The sequence below is a fragment of the Panthera leo genome, chromosome B1, assembly GCF_018350215.1.
Source record: "Panthera leo isolate Ple1 chromosome B1, P.leo_Ple1_pat1.1, whole genome shotgun sequence".
Classification (NCBI taxonomy): Eukaryota; Metazoa; Chordata; class Mammalia; order Carnivora; family Felidae; genus Panthera; species Panthera leo.
In genome coordinates, this window is record NC_056682.1 from 103,794,629 (window position 1) to 103,820,533 (window position 25,905).

Here is a 25,905-nt window from a genome sequence, read left to right on the forward strand (position 1 = left end):
CAAAGCAGGTTCCAGGCTCTGAACTGTCAGCACAGAGCCCGATGCGGGGCTCAAACCCATGAACCGCCAGATCATGAACCAGACCAAAGCTGGACGCTCAACCAACTAAGCCACCCAGGCACCCCTTGAAAGGGCTTTTCAATACTTACTAATCTTAGTAAGTTTAGTGAAGTTTTTTTTTTCCTTAGATTTTTATCTTGTGTCATTCTTGAGTCTATATAAACAAATATAAACAAAACAAGTTGGTTAGGGTATTCCTAAAGCTTACTCATGTCCTAAGTCCAACATTTCCAAATATTTTCAACTAGACTCATGGGTGACCATGTTTTCCCACATGGTATTATCATCTATGCCATCATGTCTCTGCAATTTTATTCCAAGTTGCTGACTTTCATTCCGTAGGTCTTCTTTTTTTTTTTTTTTTAATGTTCATTATTTTGAGAGAGAGAGAGTGCACACACGTGTGAGCAGGGGTGGGGCAGATCAAGAGAAAGAGAGCAAAAGAGAATCCCAAGCAGGCTCCACACTGCCAGTGCGGAAACCTATGCGGGCCTTGATCCGACAAACCATGAGATCATGACCTGAGCCAAAATCAAGAGTCCGATGCTCAACTGACTGAACCACCCAAGTCCCCCTATTCTTCTGGTTTTTATGCGTGTGAACAAACAATGACAACTATATCAGAACCACAAGACACAACCCATTTCCAGAAATGTTAAAATGTAAAATGAGATGTAAATGGTAGAATCTTTGAAATATGATGTATCTTAAGAACTAAGATATACTAAAGAAATTTGGTTTTCAGATCTAAGCACCCCCGCCCTCCCACTCCACGGAAGCAGAGTTGACACACTGTTACATTAGTTTCAGGTGTACAACATAGTGACTGGACAACTCTATCTATTATGCTGTGCTTACCACTCAGCTCTAATTACTTGTAGGCTCTTGGAATTTCTGCACTGTTCATCTTAAATTGTAAATCTGACATTTGAAAAGTGTTAACTTCACTTCAAAGGGTTAATTTAGAACTTTAAAAAAGTAAACAGTGGCCTTCCTGCTGCTTCTTTTACTGTAGTAGTGATGTCAGCACCCACAAAGGAGCCAGCACTGACTGGCATCTTTACCAGCTACAGCAAAACCATCTACTTACTGACACCTTAGGAGCTATTAAATTTACACAGAACTGAACTCATCCTATTCCCATAGCCCCAGGATTAAAAAAAAAAATCCTTGCTTCTCAGAGGTTATAAATAAATCTAGGAGAGATGGTGTTTTTGTTGGGGTTGTTTGTTTGCTTGTTTTGAGAAAATATTGTCTTATTTCAAGTTATGGACTGATTCCTGGAAATTAGATTCAAAATTTTTGAGACTACAAACACTGAGTCAAGCAATACTCTTGAAGTAAACACCCTAGCAGTCAGACTAGTATGATACATATGATTAAGGCATTGTGGTGCTGACTTTTGTAAGTTTATACCTAAATCAGAGAAAATCAGCTACAAGATGAATCTAAACAAATAGTATGCCTAAATATATTATGTACACTGAAATTTTAGTTTTTCAGATTTCAAAATTACTCAGGTCAGCTTTGAGATTTTTTTTAACTTACCAAATATCTCATAAAGTAGGAAACACAGAAATGGCAAAAGGTTTTGAGAATTTCAATGTAAAATGTTTTTAAATGCTAGACTCTGATCCATTTGCCACTGGGAAAAATCACATCATTTGCAACTAGATTTTGAATAAGGAAGATTAGGAAAAAAGGAAAGAGCAAACAATACATTTTACTAGGCATTTTTCTTCATGCATATGTTTATTATTTCTTTAAGAAACATAAGTCTTATCAAACTTTAGTTAAAAGCATGAAAGAAAAGCAACCTAAAATGGGTCAACTGAAAACACATATAATAACTACAAAACACTAAAAATAAAATTACATTAATGTGTACTTTTAGTTCAAATAAGAAAATAATTTAGCCTGAGATGATATTCAAAGTATATAATAACTGCCGGGCACGGACCCAAATCAATTAGAACGACACTGTTGTCAACAAGGACAACCATACATCCATCCAATCAACTGGATACCAAGCCAGCAAGTCAGTATGTGGTGTGCTCCACAAATTGTTCAACATCTCAATCTATGAAAAAAACAATGAAACATTTCTATTACTTGTTTTACTTACTAGAAGAGTTCTGTATTTTCTTGTACTAAACAGCTAATGTGGGGGAAAAAATATCTTGATTTTGTTTATTTAGAAAAAAATTGTGCACTTTTTCCATTGATAGGAAAGAGATGATAGAGATATGGAGGCCAGTTACTTGAATTACTAGAGATGACAGAAGGATCTGACAGAGGGAGAAAAAAGGAATTCAGAAAACTGACAACAAAGAAGAAAGATGGCCAAGGAGAAATTTCTAGTAGTCAACACGGCCAGAGGACTTTTAAGAACTAATGCCCTGGGGGTGCCTGGGTGGCTCAGTTGGTTGAGCTTCTGACTCTTGGTTTCAGCTCAGGTCATGATCTCCTGGTTTGTGAGTTCGAGCCCCATGTAGAGCTCTGCACTGACAGTGCAGAGTCTACTTGGATTCTCTCTCTCTTCCTCTCTTTCTGCCCCTCCCCCCAATACTCTGTCTTTCTCTCTATCTTTATCTCTCTGTCTCCCCTCCTTGTGTGTGCACACTCGCTCTCTCAAAATAAATAAACTTAAAAAAAAAACTACTGGCCTGATTTAATTTGCTTTTTTAATTTTTTCTGTCTTTAATCCTCCTATATTAACCATCAAACCTAAGCCACTTACATATATACCCTTGTTGTACTATAGCTTGAGGAAACTAAAAACCAAGGTTGAGTCCTACACTTAAGAGAGAAGCAGAGTAGAAAAAGGACAGAATCTAAAGAAAATTATAGGAATTGAGAAATATACAAGAGCACTAATTTAGAGCAGACTAGAAATTATCCCACCCAAACCAAGAATCAGTAGAGATATTGAGCAAGGCAGTATGCCTCTCACAATACTTAAAATGGGAATTCATCTATTACATTTGGATATAGAAAAAAATAAATGTAGGTGATATCAGAAAGCTGGAGTACTTGGGACACCTTTGCTTCACTACATAACATTTTACTATATAATAATGGTTGTCATTAGTTTCTTCTCAGCGTCGAAGAATGTGAAAAACTATTTTAGAATAGGTATATTGGGGCTCCTGGGTGGCTCAGTCAGTTGAACCTCTGACTCTTGATTTCCGCTCATGATCCCAGGGTCAAGCCCCACATTGGGCTCTACACTGACTGTGTAGAGCCTGCTTGAGATTATCTCTCTCTCTCCCTCTGCCCCTCTCTTCGGCTCACATTCTCTCTCTCTCTGAAATAAATAAATAAATTAAAAAGTTAAGAATAGGTAGATTTATGAATTACTTGGTATAAATGTTGCTTTTCTTATTTCTATTCTTTCAGAAAAATACACTTCTAAATTACCCATATCTTTGACTCATTGTTTTCCATCATGTTTTATCATTTCACAATATGAAATGTTTCCATCAAAAAAACCTCAAAAAAACCTCCTCTCTCATCCTAAAAAACACAGACAAATAAATCAGTGCTATTCTCACTCAAATGCATGGATAGGGTGTCACATTATTTATGGACCATTTGGATGGAAATACAGAAAAAGAACATTCTTAATGTCAGTTAAGCATAATCACTCGTATGGACCATAAATGACGCTGAAACCAGTTGCTTTGTCAATGTCTGTGTAGGAGATGTCTTGGAAATCAGCCAACTTTTTAAGGCCCACCTGTGTCAAATCAGACCCTGGGAATTGGTCTAGAGGTAACAATTATGCAATGCAGATAAAATTTTTATTTACTTCTTACAATTCTATTCTTCATCTAAATATCTGACATAAAAAATCCTGGAATATTGCTATTTAGAATATTTGAGTGAAGTAAGCAAGTTAAGACAAAAGATTGAAGGAAATTATGAAACTCCACATCAGACGAGGTCTTTGATTTTTGTGAGGTAATATATTTGCCAATAAAATAGCCTGGAATGCAAGAATTAAGTAGAACAAAAGAAGAATAGAATAAATGGAACAAAGTTGAAGAACTGAAGAGTCCTTCGTAGGTATAACTTCAATCACTGCTGTTTTAGAGGACAAGCAATAAACTCAAGACAGAAAACAAAGTAGATTTTAATCTCTATATGGATGTTAACAGCTTGGTATCCATGAAAAAGTGATATATACAAATAGGGAGGTACCTGACTTTCAACTAATCCTAAAACAATTCAATTTAGCAAAACTGTACTGGTAGAGGCCATTTTATAATTGATTTTTTGTGTATTGATTTTGTGTCGTATAAGTTTGCAAAATCCACTTATTAGTTTGAATAAGTTTTTGTAGATTCAATTGGATCTTCTATGGAGACAATCTTGCCATTTGTCAATAAAGACAATTTTACCTCTTTCTTCTCATTCTGTAGGCCTCTGGATTTGAGGAGGGTTTTTTTCTCCCTTTATTGTGCTGTCTAGAACCTACAATATTGAATGTAAGTGGTGAAAGCAGATAACCTTCACTTTTTCCTGATCTTAGAGAAGAAAATACCCAGTCTTTCATCATGGAATATAATTTTAATTATAAGTTTTTTAATAATTCTTTAGCAGGTTAAGGAAGTTCTTTTTTATTCCTAGCTTTCTGAAAGATTGGACATTGGATTTTGTCAAATGTTTTTCTGCATATATTGAGCTTATCTTTGGTTATTACATTGAGAGATTTTCAAATGTTAAACTAACCTTGCATTCCTGGGTTTATCTTGGTCATGACATAGTATCACTTCTTTATATTGCTGTAATTGATTTTTTAAAATTTTCTTTGATAGTTTATGTCTTTCAAGAAATTTTTCTACATCAATTAAGTTATCTTAATTATTAACATGAAATTATACATAATATTCCTCTATTATCTTTCTTTATTGAGATAAAAATGACATATAACACTGTATTAGTTTTAGGTTTACAACATAATGATTTGATATATACATATATTCATGCATATGAATGACCACCACAATAAGCTTAATTAACGTTTATCACCATACCTAGGTACAATTTTTCTCTTGTGATGAGAACTTTTAAGATTTACTCTCACCAATTTTCAAATAAACAGTATAGTATTAACTACAGTCAGCATGCTATACATTACATCCCCAGGGCTTATATATAACTAGTTTATACCTTTTAACCACTTCCAACTATTCCACCCCCCACCCCCCAACATCTGGCAACCACCAATCTTTTCTCTATATTTATGGATTTAGTTTAGGGGGTTTTTTGTTTTGCTTTTTAGATTCCTCATATAAATTAAACCATACAGTGTATGTCTTTCTCTGCCAGTCTTATTTCACTTAGCATAATGCCTTCATGGTCCATCTATGTTGTTGCAAATGACAAGATTTCATTATTTTTTATGGTTGAGTAATATTCCATTACTACATAATGTATAGTACTACATAATGCTATATATATATATATATATATATATATATATATACACACACACACACATATATATAGCATTATGTAGTATATATATATATATATATATATATATATATATATATATATGCACATACATATAGAGACATATACACTACATCTTCTTTATTCATCCTTCCATAGACACTTAGGAAGTTTCCATATATTCCATAATGCTACAATGAACACAGGGGTGCATATATCTTTTCAAGTTGGTGTTTTCATCTCTTTTGGATATATACCCAGAGATTAGAACTGCTGGATCATATGGTAGTTCTATTTTCAATATTTTGAGGAACTTCCACACTATTCTCCAAAATGGCTTCACCAATTTACATTCCCACCAACAATGCATGAGGGTTCCCTTTTTGCCACATCCTTGCTAGCATTTGTTATTTCCTGTCTTTTTGATAACAACCACTGTAACAAGTGTGAGGTCACTGTGGTTTTGGTTCACATTTTCCTCATTATTAATGATGTTGAGCACCTTTTCATTACCTGTTGTCCATTTATATGTCTTCTTCCCTATTATCCTTTTAAATATCTGTATAATCTGTAGTGATGTCACTTCTCTTATTCCTGACATTTACAATATGTGTCTCCTCTCTTTTTTTTTTTTTTCTAACCAGTCTGACTAGACTGCTCCATAGCAGTTTGAAACCTCAATACCACTATCAGATTGGCCTCTCCAGATCTAATAATCTAGCACTGACAGCTGGATTTCCTTGACCTATCACCTCCTTCACCAACCAAACCTAGGGTCCAATGAACGGATGAGTAATAAGCCTGTGGTGATCAGGTAGCCAGATCCTGTTGGCCTAATCCATTAGACTGAGTGTCTGGCTCTATCTCCCTCTCTACTTTCTGTCAGATTAACTGGCCTAGAATTCCAGCCCCACGTTTACCCTATTTCACACCACCCCTACACAAACTGTAGAATTGGGATGCTATTTTGAACTTCAGCAAGTCACAAGGGTTCCTTAGTCCTTTGCCTCAATTATGATAAGCCCTCTTCTTTACCTGATTACTACACTCTGAACTTGTCCGCTTCTGGCAGAGGATATGGGAAGATGTGGAGGCATGCACTCTGATTTTCCTGACTTCCAAAAATTGCTATTTAATATTCTTTATTGCTACTCTGATGTAGGAAACAAAGGCAGAAGAAAAAAAATTAAATTTCCTTACAACTGGCAGCCCCTTGACAAACCCTTGAGGCAGGCAGACTGATTTTCCTTTGAGAGCTCAGCTGCCTCCATGTTGGCACTTTGCTAAGGGCAAATAAGGGCAATAAATTTTTAATTTATTTTTGAAAAGAAGCATGAGTGAGGAAGGGACAGGGAGAGAGGGGGACAGAAGATCCCAAGCGGGCTATGCTCTGAGAGCAGCAAGTCTGAGGTGGGGCTCAAACTCACAGACTGTGAGATCATGACCTGAGCCTGAGCTGAAGTCAGATGCTCAACCCACTGAGACACCCAGATGCCCCAAAAGGCAATCCTAACCAGACCCCCCAGGATCCTGTGAGTCTTCTTTAGCATATGAAAATCCCTTTGGAAATTTCCTTTATCTCTACCTCCTCAAGGTACATGTTAGCAATCATCCTACAAACATATTGCCCACTAATAAACATCTGAAGGGACTCATGACTAAGGTTTTACTACAGTAATAAATGACCTTATCTTAACAACAGCTAGCCCCTCAAGTTTCCCCTTGTTTCCAAATTCCTTAGAGACTTACACTATCCCTAACCCACTCCCAACCTGAAAGTACATAATCAGTCACCAGTCACAACCCCAGTGCGCGCTCTTTCTGCCCACAGGTCATGTCCCCTATGCTTTAATGAAACCTCCTTTTTGCACTGAAGACGTCTCAAGAATTCTCTCTTGGCCATGGGCTTTGAACCTCACCTCTCCAAACCGCACTAATTCTCCATATATAATACATAAAATCCATACAATTTTCCATTTACTGATGGAACTTGTATGCTTCCATGGACCAGACAATACATGGGGGTCAGCTTGCCAAAGCTGCTTCTCCTGCATTTTCCTCCTTGCCTCACTGCTGTCCCAGGATATGTCATACCTATGCCCATCCAAATTTAATACGGCTATTATCCTGCCATTTAAAAGAACTCTTTATTAGCCTCAATACATACTGAATAAAGTCCAAACAACTTGCTCCAAATTGAAGTCTCTCAACAATCTGGTCTCAAGCTTCTTTTTTCAATTATCTATCACTATCTAACAAAGCTGATCATTGAGCTGCTCCTGAAATATTACTGCCTTCTCCGTATCTTTGAGGTTTCAGCTGACAATTCTTTCTTAAGCAAGCATAACCAACCACCTCCCCTTCTTACATTAAAATTATATTCAGAAGCGGTGGGAGGTTCAGTTGGTTATAAGCATCTGACTCCAGCTCAGGTCATGGTCTCATAGTTCCTGAGCTTGAGCCCTGCATGGGCTGAGCTCAAGCCCCACTTTGGGTGAGCCCTGCTTCTCTCTCTCTCTCGCCCTCACTTAACTTGTACCTTCTCTCTCAAAAATAAATAAATAAGTAAATAAATATACAAATAATAACATTATAATCCTTTTTCAAGACCCAATTTAAATCCTACCTTCCCTCCAAAGTGATTGACTTAAGGGTATCCTCCTGGTCTGAGGCAACCACAGAATGGCAGGTAATAGAAGCTACACTTAAAAGAAAGTTTCCCAAGGGTGTGATCTCAAACATCATAGACTACAAGGCCTCTTGAGAACCAAGTCATAAAGAAAATATCCTTATCCTTTATCCAAGAGACCTTATAGACTTTTCTCCTTTATCAGACAAGAAATAGCTGTTAGTATGGCCAAAAAGCATTGTTTACATTACCCTAAATTCCCTTTTTTAATTAGTGATGGCAAGATCAGAAGCAGTGCAAATGAAAATGGCATAAAGACACAGCCTGTCACTTTTAGAAGTGTTAATGAATGCCCTGTGGATTTTTTTTTTTTTTAATTTCATGACAAGGAAATGTCTCCATAAAACTGTCGATTCTCAGGGAAAAGTGTTAATGTTATGTAAATTAAAATTTGAAAGTCTACTTAACTGAAATCAGCAACACCAAGGGCTGGGCATATGGAAAACACAATTCCTCTGTCCAATCTGCTGAGAGCTCTACATTATCTGTAGCTTTGCCATTTTAGGAATTGTTCCCATTTTATGTTACTATGTAAGCAAGGAGATCTAATTGACTTCAAAGAGATTTTTCCCTGGTTGGGAACTGGTGGGGTGAGGGTGTGTCAGGGAGCAGAAGACAAACCTGATTTCTCTCTGAGAAAATTTCATAAAGCCTAAAGAATTCTTGAGAAATGGAAGTAATTACACTGCCCTGCATGCCCAGAAGACACTTTTCATCCACTGTGATTTCTAAATTTTTCCATAAGGTAAATAGAATTTTTGTTAAAGTTTGAAATGAACTTTTGGGGGGGATTTGGTTATCAATATTAAGAGATAAATAGCATTCCTACTCTTTCTTTATTTTATTTAAATGTTAAAAAGGCAGTTATATTCCCATTCTTTTTCTCATTCCTTACCAGCTTCAGGCAAAAATGTTACCCTCCGGTAGCACAGTTAAAATAAATCATGAAATTATTAGTCATAGTGCATATAATATTTATAAATTTTTAGCTTGACATTAGCTAAGAAAAAGTCTGAGGCTTTCCAACCCGGAAAAGATAGATTGCTCTGTTAAGAATTAATAGATACAGATTATGGATATATAATTGCTTTGGATGACCAGCTACAACAGTGAAGAAAATCTAAGAAGGGTAGGATTATTTTACATAAAGAAATGTAAGATCAGTAGTTTGAGCTAAAACAACAACAACTTTTTTATTTACTTGGAATAATATTTGCTATACAGAGCGATTCACCACTTTTCAGAAGTACACATCACAGTTTAATTTATTCCAGAAATAGCTAGTGAGCAGGTGCCCTTTGTTCAAGGAGCTGTGCAACTTATTGAGAAACAGAGTCACAGCGCTTGACCTCAAAGAGCTCTGTCCAACAACGAAGACGACAACCTAATATCAGCTGCAGTGCAAAATAATACGTGCTGTGATAAAAGCTATTTACAAAATACTATGGAGAAGGGGGAAAGCAAACAGTTGGGAAGCTGTAGTGGTGAATGTAATGGGTGTTTGAAGAAAATTTCATAGAGGAAGTGACCTTTGAGCTACATCGTCCTTGAAAGATGAGAATGATTTCATGAAGCTGAGAAATAAGGAAAGGTCACTCTGGAGACAGTAAGATCAGACTGACGAGAAAAGCCAAAATTACAGAAACCCAAAATAAGCTTGCAGGAACGTTATGTACTCTATTGCTATGATTCTCAAAGTGTGGTCCAGAGACCAGCAGAAAAGCATCCCTGGGAGCTTATTAGAAATGCTGAACCTCAAGCCTCACCCAGATCTCCAGAATCAGGGTCTGCATTTTAACAAGATGCCCTGGAAAGCTGTAGCCACATGAAAATTTGAGAAGCACTGCTCTGGAGCCAAGAGTAACTGGGGGAAGAATGGCGTGAGAAATGAGGATGCAAAGACAAATAATGTCGTTGGTATGTGCCACGAAGTTTATAGTAATCAGAAGGACTGCAGGGGCGTCTTAAGCAAAGGATTGCTATCATCTGTAACTTATAAAAATATAGTTCCAGTGGCCCTGTGGAGATATGTTTGTGTGAAGAGAGCACGGGACACAGGAAAATCAGTTATGGACTACGACGACATGATACGAATGACAGCTACTACATACTGAGTACCTACTACATGCCAGACATCGTGGTATAAATCTTACATTTTATGCGTTGTTTTAAACTTCCTATAATCCCCATTCTGCAGGTGAGAATAAATATAAGATGGGTATTGAGGAGGGCACCTTTTGGGATGAGCACTGGGTGTTGTATGGAAACCAATTTGACAGTAAATTTCATATATTAAAAAAAAAAATAAAAAATAAAAAATAAAAAAATAAAAAAAAAAAAGAATAAATATAAGAAAACTTTTTAAAAAAAATTTCCAAAGTCATATGACAAGATGCAGAATTCTAACTTCAGTCTAATATCAAAATTTGAGTTCTGTCTCCAAAATATACCCCAAGTTCATCTACTTCACTTCATCTCCACCCTAGTGTAATAACACCATCTTATGAACTACCTCAATAGTTCATGAGCTTCTGCTTCTGCTTTCTATAATCTCTTTTATGCAGCAGCCTAAATGATCTTTTCTTATTATTTTTTTTATTTTTTTAGAGAGGTGCACACGTGTGCAAGTGGGGGGCAGGGGGAACAGAGGGAAAAAGGGAGGGAGGGAGGGAGGGAGAGAGAGAGAGAGAGAGAGAGAGAGAGAGAGAGAGAATGAATCAGCTCCTCGCTGAACATGGAGACTGAGCCTCGATCCCACAACCGTGGGATCATGACCAGAGTCGAAGTCAAGAATCAGACCCTTAACTGACTGAGCCACATCCAGGTACCCCAAATGATCTTTTAAAAACAGAAATCCTTTATTTATCATCAGAAACAGAATAAAAGGTCAAATTTTTTAACCAAAACCCACAGGTCCATAACAATTTGGTTCCTGCCTATATCTGAGATCTCATTTTGTGACACAATCCCACATCACTGTATTAATCACACTGTATATTGAATAATATCAAGCTTTATTCCCCTTTCAGGATTTTGCCCAGGTCACTCTCATTTCAAGTTTTTTAAATTATTACTTAATACTTTAAAAATACAATCAACTACTCAAAGTAAAAAATGACAACAATGTATTACGGGCTTAATAACATATGTATAAGTAAAATGTATGACAGCAATAGCACAAAGACAGACAGGGAAGTAATGGAAGGACACAATATCCAAAGTTCTTATTCTATATGTGAGGTATTAGAATATCACTTAGAGGTAGACTGTGAGAGGTTACAGATGTATAATATATACTCTGAAATAACCCCAAAAATAAATAGCAGAGAGTTATAATAAACTGACAAAAGGAAGTAAAATGAAATTCCAATAAATTAAACTATTAGATTAACAATCTATTAGATTTTTTAAAATGGGGAAAAGGAATTGTATATATCTGATATAACCAATTAATTTTGGAATTTTATGATATTAATTTCTTGCTCCTAATAGACTGAATTATATTTACAATAATATAATTTTCTCTTTACCTATTATATTACAATCACTTCAAATGCCACAATCAGTTATTTAAAAATGTAAATTAATACATCTTGTTATGGACCACATTATATTTTAAATTGTAATATTTCTTTCCAAGTATAACCAATGGTTCTTCTTTTTGTCATGATTTTCAAACATTCTTAAACAATTTTTAAATTATCTCTAAAGAAAATGATAAATATAAGATAGATATGTCAATGCCTCATAAAATAAGAACATTTTCTCCAAGTTATACCTACCTTCCACATAATTTGGAAGGAAGATTCCTTAGTGGCATGAAGAATGCTAACTCGTTATTCCCATTTCTTTTTCTGGAATTCAAACTGGAGAAAACAAATGAGAGTCAAGTGGCAGGAAATTTGCTTTGACCTTTCTAACTAAACCTTCTGTTACATAAATTTGAACTTTTCCACTGACTGGTAGGTTATATATATATAGAATATCATCAACTGTCATTTCTTTTCAGGGATGAGACTAGATGTGTTCCTGGTACCTTCCTCTGAGGTCTGCTCAATCTACTGAATTAGTTACCTTTATGCTGATTATCCCAGAGTTAAGATTGGGGGAAGGTTGCTGAAATTACCTCTCACATACTGATAGAGAATATATCTATCGGGAGGAGAGCTCCATTTATCTGGGTTTAGGTTGCATGTGGAAATTTATCCATTGTAGGAACCTGACTGTTGTTCCAACCAGATGAAGAGTGACTTACCTGATTGAGAATTTTAGGAGAATGAATTTATTGGTTCAATATAGACCGCTCCTCTCTCAGAGGCGACCTGACCTTGGAAAGTATACATTGGGGTCAACTTTCTGTGATAGACAGTTTTCTGCCATAAGAAGGAGCTTGTGCCTGTCTAAATTAGAGGTGCATATACCTGTTTGGCATAGATTATAAGAAATCCAAATTGTTATTTTACCCAGGTAGAAGTAGTTTAATGAATAAATAACAATTTATGAATGAATAAATAACAATTAGGGAAGGCTTATACTATGAGAAGAATAAATTACATTTTGGGGTTAAGAAAGGTAGAAATACTTCTCAATGAACATATGGAATCCAGAGCCTAAGAGTCAATTTAAAATGCCTATGCTGGAATACTCTGATTCTAAAATTCAGCTTTCTCTTTAATAAAAGTGATATATTAAGTGATTATTTTCTTCTTTCAAAATCCTGCATCTGTCTCTGGATTGGTTCCAGACTTAGGGTAAGGACGAAGGAGTAGTACTTATTGATCCAGTAAACCCCAACACCTTGGTAAATGGGCAGGAAACCTTGAGAATTAAGTAAGAGATGGATGAGGGAGGGGGCAAAATTACACCGGAAATCAGTGTTTTGATCAGGGCTGGGATTTAGTGTATTGAGCTAAGTGAGCTTTGGATCCTGGGTGAGACATGGAGTCGGGCAAGTAACTTGAGATTCTTTCGACAGTGCTGGCTGAACTTGCAGGTGTGGCTGAGGCAGGGATTAGATATTTTTAGGCATTGTTGAATGTAATAATATTTGCAGCTTTTATTGTGTCTTTGAGTCAAGACACAATTCAAGCTTGCATTTTAAGGTCCAACGGCAGATGTGTGGCATGGCCTTAACATGTGGCTGCTTGCTGGGCCTTGTCTGCTTCTGAGATGTGTGTCACCAGCTCTGGGACCCTCAAGTATATAGTCACTGTTCTTGGGATGAGCACCATACAGTTGCAGAATGTGGGGGGTGGAGGAAGCCCTTTCTAGAGAGAAAAACTGCATCTTTTCACATGGTCCACTTCAGTCAAAGGGTCTCTAGCAGCAGATGCAAATGAATCCCAGAGGGTTCTGTTGCCTACACAGCAAGTAAATGATGAAGGTAAGCAAAACAGAAGAAGTTATGGAGAGTTCTTTGATGATAATTATGACTACTTACAGTGTCAGACTAAAAGGCTTTGTGTGTGTGTGTGTGTGTGTGTGTGTGTGTGTGTAAGTTTACTTATTTATTTTGAGAGAGAAAGAATGAGGAATGGCAGAGAGAGGGGGACAGAAGATCTGACGTGGGCTCTATGCTGACAGCAGGGAGCCCGATGTGGGGCTCAAACTCACAAACCGTGAGATCATGACCTGAGTCGAAGTCAGACACTTAACCGACTGAGCCACTCAGGTGCTCCATTAGACTGAAAGTTTTTAAGAATTGTGTGATTTAGAAAGACTACTCCTGTACTAGTGTGCATGATATATTGAAGACAAGAAAACCAGATTGTGGAAGGAGTGGAAAGGCCATCACAACAGAGCAGACATAAAACAGCCAAGGTGTGAGCTAGAGTGATGGTAATTGGGATGAAAACCTGCATCCTGAGTGAGAGACCTGATAAGACTCAGTGACAGCAAGGATGGAGGCAGAACAAAAGTTGGAAGAGCAGTGCTTCCATGATATAAAGAGCAAGCACAAGGGGTCAGTTTGGAAGATGCCATAGACCTATGGGCTTCATAAAGATAGCCATCTGATTGGAAATGTACAGAGAATACCTGGAAAATGCAGAACCATAGTCTAAGGGAGAGACTGGGATTGGAAATTTAGCTATGGAAATCACAGAGGTTATGGCTAATTGAGAGAAAGTGTGTAAAAAGAGAAAAATAGTAAAAGACAAGACACAACTTCCTGCTGGCCTTAAGGAACTAGAAATTAGAACAAAAGGCCATGGAAACCAAGAAACAGACTCTTAACTCTAGAGAACAAACTGATGGTTACCAGAGGGGAGGTGGGTGGGGGATGGGTGAAATAGGTGTTGGGGATTAAGGAATGCACTTGCTGTGAGGAGCACTGGGTGATGTATGGAAGTGTGGAATCACTGTATCGTGCACCTGAAACTAACAATTCACTGTATGTTAACTGACTGGAATTTAAATAAAAACATTAAAAATTAATAAAATAATGAAATATATGCATAAGGGGGAAAAAGCCATGAAAGAAGACAAGAAAGGAAGAGTCAAAGAGATGAGAAAGAAACAACTAAGATTTGTCACAAAACCCAATTAAGAAGGATGGAGAATCTCAAAATATAAAAGGTGCAGGAAAATATTCTGGAGAATCTAAAGTGCATCAAATGTTCAACGGCATTCATTTAGTCATGTAATCAGCAACTGTTACAGAATTCTTAACAGGTGCCAACACTGTGCAAGGTCCTGGGCATAAAATAGAAAAGCCTCAAACTCTTCCTTCTTAGATCTTACAGTGTAGTAAAAGAAATGGCTATTAATCAACTTGACTGTATAAATAAATAATTACCAACTGCAATGAGTGCAATGTATGGAAATCCAAGGCTGTATAAATGAGTGTGCACAATAGGGGAACCTTATCTATTTGGGGAGAGTCAGAAAGATAAAGGATGGTTTCCTGGGATCTTGAATATATTTGATACCCACATGTGCAGGAATCCTCTGTTACTGCTATTGGGCTTGCAAGCAAAGAGTGACATCATTGTTCTCATCATTAAAAAAAAAAAGAACATGAAAACATATATACATTTCCTAGTGCAAACAACTAGACCTCCATTTTGAAAGAAAAGCAATATTAAAGAATTTTTATAATTCATTCATTGTTAAGACATTTTGCACCACTCTTTACAAGGAAAAGACACATCATGAAAAGCAATGTGTGGGAACATTCAAAATTATTTTTTAATAATAATGTGACATATTATACGAGTGCCATAAAAGGAAATGTGTATTTTGGCTTTGATTTCTGCATAAAAATTTACCACTGAAAAAGATATTTTCATTTGGAAATCAATATTTTGGTTCTTAGGGCTAAAGCAAAGGCTTTGCTTGGAAATGTACTTTTTTTTTTTTTTTTATGTTTGTTCATTTTTGAGAGAGAGAGTAGGGGAGGGGCAGACAGAGAGGGATACAGAATCTGAAGCAGGATCTGGGCTCTGAGTTGTAAGCACAGAGCCCAATGCAGGGCTGGAACCCACGAGCTGTGAGATCATGACCTGAGCCGAAGTCAGACACTTGACTGACTCAGCTCTCTAGGTGCCCTGGAAATAACTTTCTTTTATACTTACTGTGAGGACAGAAATCTAGGAACGTAGAGTGCCATGAAAACAACCATTGATCAAACACTGATATTCCCATGCAGTTCCTATCTGTTTAATTCATAAAGTTATCTCACAAAATTTGAAAAGCAAAGGCTTTAACACCTCATGCATGCAGTAAAAGTACTAAAAGTTGATTCACCTAAAAATTAAGAAATCAGGTTCAGAAATTGGAGCAGTACTTGTCAGAAAACAACTTTGATGCAAATTATACCATTACCCTCAGAATGTGCTGAAGATTGTGTTCTTAGTATTGCAATATTATAATTTATTTTTTAAAAGCAAAGTTAGACTCCTTTTAGAAACTTTCTTGAGAAACATATTAAAAGTTTGTTGATGGAGTTTCAGATTTCACATTGCATGTGACGTTCAACAGACTACTACTTGCTGAGATTTGGTGTAATATTAAAGAAGAATATCAACAATTATCTGCAAAGGTTATTAAAATGTTCCTCCCTTTCCTAACTATACATTTGTAGGAAGCTGAGTTTTCTTCATATACTTCAACCAAAATAGCACATTGTAACAAATTGAATGCAGAAGCAAATAAAAGAATCCAGCAGTCTTCTGCTATGCCATACACAAAAGGCGTTTACAAAAATGGAAAACTGTGGGGCACCTGGGTGGTTCAGTCAGTTAAGCATCTGACGTCAGCTCAGGTCATGATCTTGCAGTTTGTGGGTCTGAGCCCTGCATTGGGCCCTGTGCTGACAGCTCACAGCATGGAGTCTGCTTCTGATTCTGTGTCTCCTGCTCTCTGCCTCTCTCTCTCTCTCAAAAATAAACATTAAAAACAATTTTTTTAATAGAAAATTGTGCTGTCCTCAACAGATCTTGTTTTGTATTGGAAAAACTATATTACTTATGTTAATATATAATGGTTATTCATCGTTATTTTTAAATGAATTAATTTCTCAGATTTAACATCTAATGTAATAACCACAGATGTAATATAAAGAAAAGGCCTTTGAGAGTCTTCAATAATTTTTGAGACTACAAAGTTGTGCTGAGATCCTGGATAAATATATGGTTATTATTCGTTATTTGGGATCATTCTTGGGATGCTTTAAACACAACATACTTCTCACAGTTTAGGATGAAACTGTAACTTTCAGTGAGTGGTTTACTTCAACAGCATGGCCAAATTAGTAGTGCCAAGGAAAGGACAGAGGATTTGTCCTTGCAGGTATTTGCCTTTACAGAGATTTCAGAGGACAGGGAAAAATCATTGTCAAACTACACATTACCTATGCTGGGATTGTAAAGTATATGTTGTTTGAAACTGAAAATAGCTATATTTCTTCCAAATTATAAAAAAAATCATTAAAAATGTAAGCCAATTCCATAAAAAAAAGAATTTATCCATCACCCAAAGACAGTGTTAACATTTTAGTATCTTTTCTTTCAGACACGTTTTTCGTATTATAGTGTTTGTGTGTGCATGTGAATGTGTGTGTATGTCTAAGGAAGAAATAATCCATGTGTAAACTTAGCTACAAGAGTTCTATGATAAAAAATTTCAGCTTGGAAATCTCTGGATTCTGAAAATCACGGGGGGTTGAGTAAGAAAGCTATCATATAAAGTTAAGTGTTAATTCCACTAAATCAAATGTAAACTGCCTTAAATGCTACAATAATAAAATTAAGTTTTAAAACTAAAATGTAGCTGAGTAACATATCTGGACATTAAACTACTTTCCAATTAGGGGCGCCTGGGTGGCTCAGTCAGCTAAGCATCCAACTTCGGCTCAGGTCATGACCTTACAGTTCGTGGGTTCGGGCCCTGCATCAAGTTCTGTGCTGACAGCTCAGAGCCTGGAGCCTGTTTCAGATTCTGTGTCTCCCTCTTCCTCTGGCCCACCCCCACTCATGCTCTGTCTCAAAAATACATAAACATTAAAAAAAAAAACTTTAGGGATCTTAATATACAGAAGCCATTCTAATCATATTTAAATGCTATTACAAGTTAGAATAAGCACAAGTGAATTGTCACAGTACTATTCTTGTATTTGGTTTATTAAGAATGCATATATAAAAAAAAAGAATGCTTCTATTTTAAAAATCTTGTCTCACTGGATCTCTACCTTATCTACCAAATTTAGCTTTAAAATCTTACTTAAAAAAGTAATGTAACCCTATACATTCACCAACATTTAAGTCATGTGAAAGGTAGGAAGTAATTAGTATCAAATGTTTCTTAAATTAAAGACCATCTGCTTTTAATTTTTCCTCAGATGTCTTATCCACCTTCACTATAGAAAATATTAACTTTCCACAGATTAAGCATGATTGAAACAATTTCTAAGAAGGAGAAAAACTGGTAGAACTGACCATTATACACTAAAGTTGAAATGATAACATCCAAAAATGTGCAGGTGAATGCTTTTTTCTTAACTACCTGGCAAATGTTTCAACCCAAGGACTGCGCTCCTAAAAAAGGAAATAAATACTCAAGTGGCCTTCTGAATTATTTTATGTATCATGTTCAGGCATTACTGATGAATTCCAGTAATCAGATTTTGAAGAACAATTATCTGAAATAATTTACTGAAGAGATTTTTTGGTTATACCATAGTAAAAAGTATCATTGTATTTCAATATATCTTAGATTAAATGAGTTGTTTTGAGCAAAATAAACTCAATTTTTTGAGTTTTAACTGAATACAAAGTTTTAACTGAATACAAAGTTTATAAACTTTAATTTTAAATGATTTCTTCTTGGGGCACCTGGGTGGCTTGGTCGGTTAAGCGTCCGACTTTGGCTCAGGTCATGATCTCACAGTCCGTGAGTTCGAGCCCCATGTCGGGCTCTGTGCTGACTGCTCAGAGCCTGGAGCCTATTTCAGATTCTGTGTCTCCCTCTCTCTCTGCCCCTCCCCTGTTCATGCTCTGTCTCTCTCTGTCTCAAAAATAAATAAACGTAAAAAAAAAAAAATTTAAATGATTTCTTCTTGATTTCAAAGTTGTCTTGCACATTGCTCATTTACACATGATACGTATATGAACCAAAAAGGCATCAGACATGAAGAAAGGCAGTTACAGACTAATGTAAACAATAAAATAAGAATCATGTTAACTTGCCATTGTATTTTCAGCTTAAAAAATGCTAACTTAATAATTAAATTATTGTCATTAAGGAGCATATTTAATTAATATGAAGAGCACTTACTAAAAACATTCACTTGTTTTAGATGTTATCAAAATCACAGTTTAATCCAAATGGACATAAAAATGTTGGACTTCAAATAATGCCATTTATATGCATGTAGATGTTCTCACAGGCTGTATAAAGTCCCCACCATGTTCATTTTAAGATGGATATATACAGCATTTACTTCAGTTCACAAAGTGTGGGCATAAAACAATCTACAGAAGCTTTTTATAGGGTTTAAAAGAGTTCTAATCACCCATGCCAACTGCACTCCTCTCTCAACACAAAACTGCTTTTGAAACCAAGCATTCATTTGCTAAAACAAGGCATCTGCTGTTAAAGAGATTGATTATCCTGGGGCCTGACCTAATTGGGAGATTAGATATGCTTCTCTACTATGGATGGCATGGTTTATAAAGAAAAAAAAATTAGACCCAAAAAAGAGCAAACTTCTTTTGGACTCCAGTGCACTTTTATTTATTTCTAATTTTCTTTAAACAGAAACAAACAATATTGTGAGTATCAGGTTGGTGAAATTAGTGTGTTATGAGTTAAAAATTCATTGAGTCTACCGTGTCGTTTCTTTAGTAACAGGTACACATTCACTTTCACCACAGAAACCAAACATTACCAAAAAATGTCATTTTGGTCATATCCTACTGAGTTAAGATCATTATACAATATAGCACACACACACACACACGCACACTCACACAAAATCTGGCCTTTTACTGATGCTATCATTTCGGTGTTTTCTATTGCCAGTTAGGTGTCGGTTTTTCCCCCAAACACAGACATCACCTCATTGCTGTGGCTAATTGCATTTTTCTTTCTAGTCTTTGACAACCAGACCTTTGTTAATGCTATTCACCAATATATCAGACTCAGGTCATCCATCCAAAACATGACAAAAGACCCAGATGCTCATGTAAATTGCACTCCCCAAAAGTACTGCCCTCTTCCTCCATGCAGATACAGATCTGTGACCCCCTCCCATTTTTGTACACTCCCTTTGTTTTCACTCAATCTTTCATGGTTGGAAAAAGTGGTTTTTATAGGCTTTAAGAAACACTATACTTTGTTTACAAAATAAGTCAAATAATCAAGTTAATCATGAAATCAGATAAATTTTCCATACAAAATTTAAAAAAAAACGCTTATTTCAGTTGAATTTCAAAATGGGGATTCATTTTCCACAATGAAGACATTTTCTATCCACTTTTTAACCTTTCCTGAGCTCTCAAGATAAAACTAAGTTTGATTGTCCTCTTTCACTGAATAAAAAAGTTTTCACGTAGAAGTGTCCAAGCAGAAGTGCAGGGCTAAATCATTTCCAAAATATCCCTTAATTGAAAAGTCAATCTTATGTACTTGATGCTTTCTTATTGCCTTCAGGATAATTTGTGTCAAGCATTAATCACTCAAAATTTCTACTTTCCTAAAGCCTTAAGTAACTTGAAAATAATTTTGAGATACTTAAAAATTACTATAATTCTGCCTTTAAAGGAAGATTATTAGGGATTCAAACGGCATAGGCAACACACTGTGTGTGTGGAGATACATCCATATTTCAGGCTCAAGACTTCTTTCCATTCATTTTCCACCTTTTATATATTTTCACCTCATATACTTAAATGCTCACCATGTTTTAGATACTAAGTCACTGGAAGAGAAGGCAGAAACTGGTAATTTATTAAGTAGAAAAACAATGTATCCAGATAGGAACCAACGGCAGTATTCAGTATTTTAAGGAGAGCATCAAGATCAAGTTAATATATATGATATTCTGACTTTAAAGAGTTTCAATTTGAATAAAATTGAGTGAAAATTACTAAAATGATAAGAAATCTGCAGGGTTACTAGAGCTACTGCTATCCTTACCTTCTACTCACAAATACAACCACACTAAGTTTAACATGCTCATCTGTCAGTTATAATACCAAGAAAAAAAAAGGCAGAAATACTTTACGGAATTTATATAATAAAATGACGTAAAACATTAGTAACCATTAAACCTTAGCAAATACTATGGAATATGGCAGTAAAATTAGGAACTGAATGACTCAGGAATGACTCAGGAACTGAATAGCATCAGTTTATTGGAATCTTCCATGGTAAAGCTGAAATGTGCAGTCCTACTCTTTGAATCAAGTCAGAACTTTGCAGGGCTCACACAAAAAGAGCAGTGGGAGACAAACTAAATAAGGCCAAAAGGAAAGAGTAGGAACTAAGAAGAAGACTGAAAGTTTGGAGGAATTAAAGAACCAGAAATCAAAGTCACCAAAAATAGGGGAAAAGAAAGGGGAGACTGATGAATCTAAGAAAATGAAGCAAACCCAGGGATTCTCCTGATTAATTAGAGTACTCACTGCAATTTAAACAGTAAAGAAAACAGTCTTGAGTTCTTCTTGCCTAGACTGTTACTATAGCTTTCCAATGTGTATTTCACATCAGCTACCATCATGTTACTAAAACATGACTTTAATTATATTTTTCCCAACTTCAAAAACTTCCAGTGGCTTTCTCATGTCTGCTGCGGAAAGCCTCAACTTGTCAGCCTGCCACACAAGACTCCCTAGAACCCAGATGTGATTTAAGTACATGAAGACTGCGTCCTGGGTAAAGTGGGCTAGTTTGGGGCTTACACACTTTTGGTCTATTAAGTACTGTGTCTGTAATGTCTACCTAGATGTCTATATCCAAAAACGTTATTGTCCTACGTTTTCTTTATGACCCACATCAGACTTAATGTTCTCCATTTAACCTTGCCTTACCATCACCTGTCTTTGTCTGATGAAGTTCCAAGTACTCTTCAAGTTCTATGTCCTTCAAGAAATATTCCCATAGTTATCTTTGAATTCATTTTCTATTTACTGCATACATTCACTTGATTTATCTTATACCTCCTTATTTGTAGCTATTTTAGTGTATTGGCTCTGCAACTAGATTTGCCTGGAAAAGACTGTGTTTTTCCCCGTTGTCTCCATACAACTCTACATCATGAGGTAAGTAGTACTCAGTAAAGCATCCATCAAGGAACAAGGCTCTGTACTGTTATTTCTCCTTGGTTGATTTCTCTTTCAATTCCCCATAATGGCTGCTCCAAAAATCTTTCCAACCCTTTTTCTTGTCTGCTTCTCTTTGCTCTTCCCCACTTCCCTATCTTGCCTCCTCATCCGTTGAGAAACTGAAGGCTATTTCTCACTTCACTTAATGTTCCATGAAAAATAAGAATTTACCTATACTCTGCCTCTCCTTTCTTGAATATTTTGATTTTGAAAGAGGGAAATGTCTCTTTTAAGGCTTATTCTCCATTTGGGCCCTTGATGCTACCGCTTTTTGTGGTCTCCAATGTCTGGCTCTATCAGTTACACCTTTCCAACTTTCAACTTCAATTTTTATATTTCTCTGCCTCTCCCTTCCTCTTTATTTTATTCCTAAAAATAAAATTCCCCACACCCAGCAATCACTCATATTATTTCCCCACTCTCCAATTTCCTTACCAACAGACCTTTGCTGTCTCCTTATCCCTTCCAAACTCCTGGTGAAAGACTTCTGTCCCCTACCATGTGACCCAAATTACTTCCTCTTAGTTCAACAAAGATCTTCTAAGTATAAAATCTGATGTTTTCCCAGTCATTATTTGTGGTTTGTGTACTAGACTACCAAAATAGTATTTTTTTTCCACCTAACTCAAATAGGTATCCCAGATTTTTACAGCATCCATTCCTCTCATGATTTGCCTCCTACTTCTCCACTTCCGAGTTTCTTTCATTGTTTCTTTCTCCACGTATCATTGTATTAGTCATTACTCCCAGATCCCTCCCGGAGTCTTTTCTCTTCCTGACCTAAACTCACTTGAAGGAAAACTAATCCAACTGCACAAACTTGGTTATCATCTCCATGTATACACTTCCTCTATGACCTCTAAGATTCCAGACTTTATTCTTCAGAGATCAACCAAACACATCTGATCACATTTTCAAAATGCCTCTCAGATTTGTCATCTCTTTGCATTCTTAAAGTACTGGATATTCTTTCTTGTTCTCTTTTGTCAGGACTATCCAGAGTTGGTAAGCTGAGCAGTGGGCTGGATTTCAATTACCATTCTGTCCCTTGGCCAGAGCATTTATAAAGTGCACAAAATATGAAACTACTTCTATCATTGTAATCCTAGTCAGGGTACCCATTTTGGCTGCCTACTCTTAATCAGAAGAGCCAGTGCTCTACCCTGGGCCCTACCTCTTGTCTCTCTTCCTCCATTTTTGGCCTCTTCTCCTTGCTTCAACCTTTATCTTAAACTGACAGTCTTCCCTCCTACCTTGAGTATCCATTAGGTTTCCAGCCATTCAGTTACATTGTATTCCACTGTTAGATGAATCCTAGGAGTTTCACATCAGGAATGGAGGGAGGGTCAGGACATAAGGACCCACTATGGATTACCTCAAGGTAGATTATCTAAAATATAGCCCAGTATTTTACACTTTCAGAATTCACATCCTGCTACAGTGCCTGGCAGAAAATAAGTGCTCAATGAATGTTAGCTATTATAATTATCTCTTGCTTGCCCTAATGTCAACAGAGTGTCTGTCTGTCCTCACCTTTTCCTTAAGCTGCATTAACTAAGGGCTTCTTTAGTTATCCTAAACCCAACATGTACCAGACTCAAGAAAGGTGCTTGGGAAAGTGGGGGAAAGCTATCTAAATAATTATAATAATAATCATTAGCACTAATTTAACAATAACAATATATTAACCATAAACCAAATTTTTGGTTATATTATCTCATGTAATCTTCCAAAAACTTTATGGAACAAGTATTATTGCTACTTCCAGTTTACAGATGAGGAAAAAAGACCTTATATAATCCTTCTTAAATTGTCCAGATATTCTGCCTTTAAAATGTTTCTCTAGAACATGAGAGGATGACGTCCTTTTCTTGCACACCTGTCTGTGAACTCTGCTTATGGTAGATTGGTTGGAGACTGCTGCTTCCTCAGACAATTCCAAGACTCTCCACCTCTATGCTACCAGTAGTAAAGTTTTTTCATGTGATCCAAGGGGACTTTTACCATATAAGAATTTTTTGAAACTCCTTAGAGCGCTTTTATTCTGTGCCTTCAGCAGGTTTAAGTGGAAAATGAATGGTGTTCAAAAGTTTGGGGCACCCCTTCCCAATGAAAATAATGTATTTTCCTCACAGGATTGGTGTGACAGAAGCCAGCATGGAAAATGATAGTTCAAATTTCCACACAAGCAAGTCAGCCATCCAAGCTACATTTACTCCATATTTACCTGGGAGAGAGGGCAAGCCAGGAACACCATCATCCCCAATTCAGGGTGCCTTATCCTTCAACCAATAGGGTTTATGCACACATACTTTTTTTTTTCTTTTTTTTTAATGTTTACTTATTTTGAAAGAGAGAGAGGAGCACAAGCGCAGGAGAGAAAGAGAGAGAGGGAGACAGAGAATCCCAAGAAGGCTCTGCCCACCAGCTCAATTCATGAACCGTGAGATCATGACCTGAGCCAAAACTAAGAGTTGGACACCTAACTCACGGAGCCACCCAGGCATCCCTCTGCATACATACTTTTAACTGATGATTTCCAGTGGAAAATGTGCACAAAACAATCCGTTGGGGGGCAGGAAGAACTGTTAGAACTTCTATTTACGTTGACTTTTTAATCTAAGAAAATGAGCTGTGGTAAAATGTAGCAAATGGATTGGCACCACTACCTTCACACGGTCTACATATCAGAAAGTCACACACAGATCACTCACTATGGGTATATCTTGAGGAAATGAAGGCCAACCAGTTCAAATTTAATTGCCCTCCCCTAGCACTCAGTACTGTGCTAACAACAGTTTCAGGAAAATTAACACTCAGGATGTTCTTTCGAAGAAAGAGTGACTGTTTTAAATGAATAAGCAAATGTTTTTCAAAAGACAGTCACACTGCTGAGAGGGCATGTTTGTATCAATTTTTTTAAAAAAAATCTATACAATTGAAAAACTTGGAAACCAATTTTTCTAATCTATTTATAATTTTTCTAAACTACAAATTAGTTCCGAAGGCTATTAAAAGATAGAAACAATCAGTTCAATTAGTTCCAAACTAATAGGAAAATGAGTTTTCATATTTTTAAGAAATGGGTCAAAACTGCTTTAAACCTTTGTTTAGACCCATTTATTAAAATTATAAAAATACAAATTAAAATAAATAGTAAGTCAACAATGAACTTCTTCCATTTGCATCTTCATGTTTTTGTGATATATTCTTTTTTAGCTCTGATGGTCAAAAAGCCAAAAACAACAAGCTCAAAAACAAACAAACAAACAAAACCCCAAGTATTAAAATAAGCCAAACTGAGTATCAGACTATTATTTATTTTTTAATTGTTTTTAATGTTTGTTTATTTTTGAGAGAGAGACAGAGAGCAAGCAAGGGAGGGACAGAGAGAGAGGGAGATAGAATCCAAAGCAGGCTCCAGGCTCTGTGCTGTCAGCACAGAGAGCCTGATGCAGGGCTCGAATTCATGAGCCATGAGATAATGAGCTGAGGTGAAGTCAGATGCTCAACCAACTGAGCCACCCAGGTGCCCCTAAGTATCAGACTTTTAAATCATTCTTTACAAAAAATTAAACTAAATTTTAAAAAAATAATGAGGCGTATTAACCACATAAATTTTAAGTCATTAATACATTTAGTGAAAGTAAAATAATTTATGTTCTAGTGATATAACAAGAATAATTTTATTTTTTAAGAGAGAGAGAGTGCACGTGTTTAAGTGGGGGAGAGAGATTGAATCTTTAGCAGTCTCCATGCTCAACAAAAAGCCCAACATGGGGCTCAATCTCATGACTGTGAGATCATGACCTGAGCTAAAATCAAGATTCAGACACTTAACCAACTCAGCCACCCAGAAACCCTACAAAAATC

At 36.3% G+C, this 25,905-nt stretch overlaps 1 long non-coding RNA gene across 1 annotated transcript in view; it reads right to left on the minus strand.

Annotated features, from left to right (window-relative positions):
- The window catches only part of LOC122217909, a 51,139-nt gene that overhangs the window by 17,601 nt on the left and 7,633 nt on the right, over nucleotides 1-25,905 (minus strand). Inside the window, exons 4-5 of the long non-coding RNA XR_006201743.1 lie at nucleotides 11,992-12,075; nucleotides 150-214 (exon numbers count right to left, since the gene is read on the minus strand). This is a non-coding gene — a long non-coding RNA (uncharacterized LOC122217909). The remainder of the gene's footprint in view (nucleotides 1-149; nucleotides 215-11,991; nucleotides 12,076-25,905) is intronic.